General features: G+C 43.0%; 1 long non-coding RNA gene across 1 annotated transcript in view; it reads left to right on the top strand.

The window, feature by feature from the left end:
* LOC108523703 (uncharacterized) overlaps positions 1-7,497 on the top strand; it is a 51,549-nt gene extending 44,052 nt beyond the window's left edge. Inside the window, exon 4 of the long non-coding RNA XR_001883872.1 lies at positions 7,185-7,497. This is a non-coding gene — a long non-coding RNA (uncharacterized LOC108523703). The remainder of the gene's footprint in view (positions 1-7,184) is intronic.
* Positions 7,498-8,167: the final 670 nt, after the last annotated feature.

Here is an 8,167-nt window from a genome sequence, read left to right as displayed (position 1 = left end):
AAAAAAAAAAAAAAAAAAAAAAAAAAAAGAATATTAACTTTCTTCTGGGCTGCTTACTCTGTTTTGACCCATTATAATGGGTCTCTGTCACCCCGAAACTGTATGGTCACAGGGATAGATTGACAAGCCCATAGATGCCATTTTACCTAATCTCTAAGCTGTTTTTCAGTGACTTTGGTTTTCTTACATAATTTTCTTATCGTGCCTGGATGCCTCAGGGAAGTTGTAGCAACTTCTCTTTTGGTAGATAAAGCCAATAAACTGACTTTAGAACAACACCCTGAGGTTTAAGCCCACACCAAGTACAAGGAGTTCTATAAGCTAAAAGACACCAGTGGATGACAGGGAACTCTTATTGAAATAGCAGGCATTTTGCCAGACACTCCGATAAACCTGATACGAGGTGCTAATCAATAAAAAATAGTTAAACATTTGCATGACTCTACTCATTTGGGAATAAATTCCCTGTTTAAATTAATATCTTGGCTTTTATAGAAAATAATTAAAAGAGTAGACCAGGTCACTCAGGCCTGTGAACTATATGCCTGGAACAACCCAAATGACCAGTGTTTACCTCCTCCTTTAGTAAGGCCTGTTCAGCATAGAGGAACGTACCCTGGTGAAGATTGGCAAATAGACTATATCAGATGCCCCCATGTAAAGGGTTTAAATATTTATTAGGCATTCATTGACACCTTTACTGTTTGGATTGAGGCTTTTCCTACGCAGTCTGAAAGGGCAATTGAGATTTCTAAACTACTAAAAGAAATAATTCTGGTGGGTGTGGTGGCTCACACTTGTAATCCCTGCACATTGGGAGGCCAAGGAGGGTGGATCACCTGAGGTCAGCAGTTCGAGACCAGCCTGGCTAACATGGTGAAACCCCGTCTCTACTAAAAATACAAAAATTAGCTGAGTGTGGTGGTATGCACCTGTAGTCCCAGCTACTCTGGAGGTTGAGGCATGAGAATCACTTGAACCTTGGAGGCAGAGGTTGCAGTGAACCGAGATCGTGCCATTGCACTCCAGCCTGGGCAACAAGAGTGAAATTCTGTCTCAAAAAAAAAAAAAAGTCTCACGAAATATAGTAATTAAGAAAATTCTTTATCACAAACCCTTGCAGCAGAGCACATCTCTTCATGCGTAGAAACACTATAACTATGGTAAATGTGTTCCTCAATAGTAAATTAATTAATTATTAAAATTATTCAAAATTATTTATTTTATTTAATTTTTTAGAACAATGCTTGTGTTTCCTACAGCTAATTCCTTTAAGTCCTTAACAAAAACTGGGCCGGATGCGGTGGCTCTTGCCTGTAATCCCAGCACTTTGGGAGGCCGAGGCGGCGGATCACAAGGTCAGGAGATCGAGACTATCCTGGCTAACACGGTGAAACCCCATCCATACTAAGCAAAAAAAAAAAAAAAATACAAAAAATTAGCCGGGCATGGTGGCGGGCGCCTGTAGTCCCAGCTACTCCGGAGGCTGAGGCAGGAGAATGGCGTGAACCTGGGAGGCGGAGCTTGTAGTGCAAGAGATTGCGCCACTGCACTCCAGCGTGGGCGACAGGGTGAGATTCCGTCTCAAAAAGAAAAAAAAAGTCTTTAACAAAAACCAAGCTCACAGCAGCTCAACACAGAAGTTAAAATAAATCCGTCTTGTAACGTTTCCTTTTGGTTTTCTGTCGGTCTTTTATTTAAAATAATTTTAAAAAGTAACAAACGGGCTGGGCGCGGTGGCTCAGCCTGTAATCCGAGCACTTTGGGAGGCCGGAGGCGGGCGGATCACAAAGTCAAGAGATCGAGACCATCCTGGCCAATGTGGTGCAACCCTGTCTCTACTAAAAATACAAAAAGCCGGATGTGCTGGCAGTCACCTGTAGTCCCAACTACTCAGGCGGCTGAGGCAGGAGAATTGCTTGAACCCGGGAGGTGGAGGTTGCAGTGAGCCAAGATCATGCCACTGCACTCCAGCCTGGCGACAGAGCGAGACCCCATCTCACACACACACACAAAAAAAAGAGAAAACAAATTCCTGTCCACATTCATTCCTATCTGGCCTGGGACAATTGATTGGCTTTAAGTCTTTTGACTGTTAAGGCCCTCAGTCATAGGGAATCCTGCCACAGGAAAACTGACACTGTAGAATTATATGACTTCTCCTGTGACAAAACCTTTTCTCTCCCAAATACCAGTATATGGTGCAACACAAAAATTGGAGGAAAAATAGATTTGTCTACTGTTAACAAGTCTGTAACAATTTAGACACCAAGGACCAGGCATTTCTTGCATTGAATTTATACACTCCTCAGGATGCTATACCTATGGAGATAAATTGGCTGGAAAAAAGTTAAATTTATTAAATTCTAATTTAGTGTTGGTCCCACAATTCTCAAGATTTATCACAAGGTCCAAATAACCCTTTATAAGGAGGATAAACACATTGTGAGTCTGATCAAAAAGTATGATGATGCATGCGGTGGCTTTTTGGCTGGTTAGTAAACAGTCAGAGGCTGTTTACTGCCCTCTGACTCTACGTATAACCTTTTGGGTGCCTAATTCTTGCTATCTTTTTATATATTTTTTGAAGATGTTATGCTGGATACAGCAGAAGGAAAGGCACAATTAAAGACCTGCATCACGATAGCTCAGAAAATAGATTTTATCCAAGATTTTTTTATTTTAGACTAAACCTAGGCCTGACTCCATCTCACCCTTTAAACAATTGACTGTTACATCAGGTCAGACTATGTCCTCATAGCATTATCCAAATTGCTGATATTTAAAACTACCACCAACCAGACTACTCTAGAAATGAGCCTTCCTAGCATTGTGGGAGCTCACCTAATGAGCAGATCAGATAACTCTAGGAAGAACCCTTCCTAGTACCATAGGACCTGCTGCTGTTAGCTTGCATATGCATTCTGTGGAATGCTTTTTGGCCAAGAGGAGGACTGAGGACTGACCTCTGATTTTTTATCTTGCCCAAATTTGTACCTAGGAGATATATGGAGTCATGCCCTACAAACCATAAATTCCCATCAGATGCAGTTTATTTGACCCTATATGTCATGACTTACTTTTCAGTCTAACTCTCTCATAACATTATGAGGCAAGAAAAAAGTATTTAAACCCAAAATAGATTTCCTTGCCATATCTGGAAATTGCCCCACAAAGTCTCTTGTGGGAAAAACTCACATTCTGTAGAGAATCTCCTTCCCCCTTTGTTTTCCTTTCTTCCTGTGCAGATCCAGGAGATAGTCAACTAAGAGCCAACCACCCTTTTAGGTCTGATAAGAAACACTTTACAACCTGTTCTGTCTCTGAAGTCAGCTATCTGAGAGATTTCTCTGCACAGTAAAACTTGGTCTCCACAATTCTTTACTTTAACCTAAAAATTCCCTTTTGTTGATCCCAGGTTTTCAGATAAATTCCACCAATTGTCAACCAGAAAATATTTAAATTTACCTGGGAGCCCTCTGCTTGAGTTGTCCAACCATTCTGAATCAAACCAATGTATTTATTTATTTATTTATTTATTTATTTTTGAGGCAGAGTGTTGGTCTGTTGCTCAGACCACTGCACCTGCCCACCAGTGCATTTTTTAAATGTATGTGATTGGCCAGGCACAGTGGCTCACGCCTGTAATGCCAGCACTTTGGGAGGCCAAGGCGGGCGGATCATGAGGTCAGGAGATTGAGACCATCCTGGCTAACCTGGTGAAACCCCGTCTCTACTAAAAAATGCAAAAAACTAGCCGGGCGAGGTGGCGGGCGCCTATAGTCCCAGCTACTCAGGAGGCTGAGGCAGGAGAATGACATGAACCCGAAAGGCGGAGCTTGCAGTGAGCTGAGATCCGGCCACTGCACTCCGGTTTGGGCGACAGAGTGAGACTCCGTCTCAAAAAAACAACAACAACAACAAAAAAACCGAAAGTAGAACTACTATTTGATTCAGCAATCCCACTACTGGGTATCTACACGGAGAAAAAGAAGTCATTATATGAGTAAGACACTTGCACATGCATGTTTATAGCAGCACAATTTGCAATTGCAAAAGAATGGAAGCAGCCTAATTAATGCCCATCAACTAATGAGTAGAAAAAGAAAATGTGGCATATGCCACACACATATGTGTGTATATACATACATATATACACACCAATGAATGCTACTCAGTTATAACTAGGAATAAAATAATAGTATTTGCAGCAACCTCAATGGAGTTGAAGACAATTATTCTAAGTGAATTAACTAAGAAATAAAAAACCACACATTATATGTTTTCACTTATAAGTGGGAACTAAGCTATGACAATGCAATGGCATAAGAATTATATAAATGGACTCTGGGTACTCAGTGGCAAGGGTGGGAGAGGAGTGAGGGATAAAAGACTACATATTGGGTACAGTGCACACTGCTTGGGAGATGAGTGCACCTAAATATTAGAAATCACTACAAAAGAACTTATCCATGTAACCAAACATCATCTGTACCTTAGAAACTTTGGAAATAATAACAATAATAAACAAAAACAAAATAACCCCAAACCCCGTAAGTTTAACTTTCTGTGCTTTGGCTGTTTTGGTTTATTTTTTATTTTCAGAAGGGGTCTCACTCTGTCACCCAGAATAGAGTGCAATGGCTTGATCAGGGCTCATTGCAGCCTCGACCTCCTTGGTTCAGTCAATCCTCCTCCCTCAGCCTCCTGAATAGCTGGTACTGAAGGTGCAGGCCACCATGCTCAGTTAACTTTTGTATTTTTTTAGATACATGTTTTTGCCATGTTGCCCAGGCTGATCTCGAATTCCTGGGCTTAAGCAGTCTTCATTTCTTGGCCTCCCAAAGTGCTGGGATTATAAGCATGAGCCATCATAAGTGACAATCTTTTCTTTTTTTTTGGAGACAGAACCTCACTCTGTCACCGAGGCTGGAGTGCAGTGATCTGATCTTGACTCACTGCAACCTCCGCCTGTCAGGTTCAAGCGATTCTCCTGCCTCAGCCTCAGAGTAGCTGGGACTACAGGTGCGCGCCACCATGCCCAGCTAATTTTTGTATTTATTAGTGGAGACGGGGTTTCACCATATTGGCCAGGCTGGTCTCGAACTCCTGACCTCATGATCCACCCACCTCGGCCTCCCAAAATGCTGGGAATACAGGCGTGAGCCACTGCACCCAGCCCACAATTTTCTTTAAACATGATATAGAAAAGCTAACTATATTTAGATTTGTTACTTAACAGAAAATTTGAATAAACATTAAAAAACATAAATTTTTTTTATCTACAAATATTGATACAAAACAGTTCAAAATTACTTTCTAGGGATTTCATTAAAAATTAGTTTGTTAAGGGTTAATGTAATTTATATATATAAAACTAAGATTTCTAGCTGTAAGAAAACCAATTTTTCATAGGGAGTGTATAAACAAAGGTCAGGTGCAGTGGCTCACATCTGTAATCCCAACATTTTGGGAGGCCAGGGCAGGCAGATCATTTCGAGTTTAGGAGTTCCAGACCAGCCTGAGCAACAAGGCAAATTCCAGTCTGTACTTAAAATACAGAAATAAACCGGGCCTGATGGCTTACGCCTGTAGTCCCAGCTACTTCAGAGGCTGAGGCTGGAGATTCGCTTGAACCTGGGAGGCAGAGGTTGCAGTGAGTCAAGATTGCACCACTGCACTTCAGCCTGGGTGAAAGAACAAGCCTCGCTCCCAGAAATAAAAAAGAGAGTGTATAAACAAAAGCAAAATATGCTTTTGATGAAGAAAGTTAGAAACATTTTGTCCACTTTGAAATTACTTAAAGGTTGTTTCAAATTGAAAACATAAAAATAATGTAAATAAAATAAAATATAAAAACTTAAAAAATGTCCGGGCACGATGGCTCACGCCTGTAATCCCAGTAATTTGGGAGGCTGAGGCGGGTGGATTACCTGAGGCCAAGAGTTCATGACCAGCTTGGCAACACAGTGAAACCCCGTCCCTACTAAAAATACAAAAAATTAGCCGAGTTTGGTGATGCATGCCTGTAATCTCAGCTACTCGGGAAGCTGAGGCAGGAGAATCGCTTGAACCCAGGAGGCAGAGGTTGCAGTGAGCCGAGATGGCGCCACTGCACTCCAGCTTGGGCGACAGAGCTAGAATTTGCCTAGACAAAAAATAAAAAGTAAAAATTGATAAGAGATCATAAAATATGTATAAAATCTAGAATGGTCAAAAAAATTCGAGGGACTTTATTTTGTTATTATTATTTTGAGACAAAGTTTCGCTCTGTCACCCAGGCTAGGGTGCGGTGGCAAGATCTTGACTCACTGCAACCTCAGCCCCCAGGGTTCAAGGAATTCTGCTGCCTCAGCCTCTTGAGAAGCTGGGATTACAGGCACGCGCCACCATGCCCAGCTAATTTTTTTTTCTTTTTTTTTTTTTGAGACAGAATTTCACTCTTGTTGTACAGGCTGGAGTGTAATGACGCGATCTACACTCACTGCAGCCACCACCTCCTGGGTTCAAGCAGTTCTCCTGCCTCAGCCTCCCGAGAAGCTGGGATTACAGGCACATGCCACTACGCCTAGCTAATTTTGTATTTTTAGTGGAGATGAGGTTTCACCATGTTAGTCAGACTGGTCTTGAACTCCTGACCTCATGTGATCCGCCCGCCTTGGCCATCGAAAGTGCTGGGATTACAAGCGTGAGTCCCCGCGCCCAGATGATGGATTTACTTATAACGGTTTAGTAAATTAGCTTTAGTACTGATAATACATTATTACTAAAGTAAAAGTTGATTTTCTCTTGAACAAAAATTTTATGTATTAATATACATAAAATATGTTTGTTCACATTTTGAATACGTTGAAAAAGAGAGAGAGAACAAAACGGATATAGAATTTTCCCATGCTCTGGGGTGGGCCTGGCTCAGCTCAGGGAGGAAGCCCTGCCTGATAAGGCTGCAGCTTAGGCTGTCACTCTTTTTTCAGCCCAGCGTCTGATCACATCTTCTATCATTCAGGGTCTGACTAGGCGGGGCCTTAAACGTTATCCAATCAGGGACGTTGGGCTGGGAACTGTCCAATCAGGCACACAGTTGGAGCGGACAGGGCGGCTTCCGGCATATGGCGGGGCCTTTGTCTGTTGCTGCCACCGGAGCTCCAGGTCTGTCTTCACTGATCTGTATCCTCTGCTCCTAGAGGCCCCGCGTTTGTGGTGCTGTTACCAGCAGGTATTGGAGATCCACAGCTAAGATGCCGGGACCCCCTAGAAGCCTAGAAATGGTAAGAATTCCAGTCCGACATCCCGAGAGAGGGAGGGGGCTGGTTGGAACTGGTGGGAAGCGGTTGTAGCGGGACGCAGGCCTCCCGGCAGTCAGCTCCACAATCTGCGCCCGGAGTTCTCCTTGCCCAGCTCGGCCTCAGTCCCCTGCAGAAATAAGATGGCGGCTACGCTGACAGCCAGATCCCCAGGCGTCCTGTCTCTTCCCTGCGCAGTGACCCGCAGTCCCGCCTCTCTCCCAAATTGTGCAGGGACCCAGGGATGGTCGTCAGGGGAGAATCCTGACTCGGGTTGCCTGTTCATGAAAGGGAAGAGCTTTGGTCTGTGGGGTTCCCAGGCCCTCTTTTTTCCCATTAAAAATTTATGGGCGTCACTGCAAAAATACTAAGTAATTTAATAAAAGAATGATTGAAAAAATTGTACAGCACCCAGCTGTGGTTTGTAATTTGTGGTCCATGGAAGGGGCTTGAAGAAAAGATTGTTATGAGGTTCATGATAAAGAAAACCAAATTCAATAATTGGCTAGGTACAGTTATCTAGCTTTTTTTTTTTTTTTTTTTTTTTTTTTTTTTTTGAGACAGTCTCACTCTTTTGTCCGGGCTGGAGTGCAGTGGTGTGATCTCGACTCACCGCAACCTCCGCCTCTTGGGTTCAAGCGATTCTCCTGCCTCAGCCTCCCTAGTTGCTGGGACTACAGGCGCGCGCCACCACAATTTTTTTATTTTTAGTAGAGATGGGGTTTCACCATGTTGGCCAGGCTGGTCTCCAACTCCTGACCTCAGGTGATCCACCCACCTCGGACTCCGAAAGTGCTAGGATTACAGGAGTGAGCCACCATGCCCAGCCTAGTTTCTTGATTTTTACATTCAAGGTAGAAATAGCCTGGTAATGTAATCAGAGC

This window comes from Rhinopithecus bieti, unplaced genomic scaffold (assembly GCF_001698545.2).
Source record: "Rhinopithecus bieti isolate Rb0 unplaced genomic scaffold, ASM169854v2 scaffold_77145, whole genome shotgun sequence".
Classification (NCBI taxonomy): Eukaryota; Metazoa; Chordata; class Mammalia; order Primates; family Cercopithecidae; genus Rhinopithecus; species Rhinopithecus bieti.
Note: the sequence above shows the minus strand (reverse complement) of the source record. Positions and strands in the feature narration are given on the sequence as shown.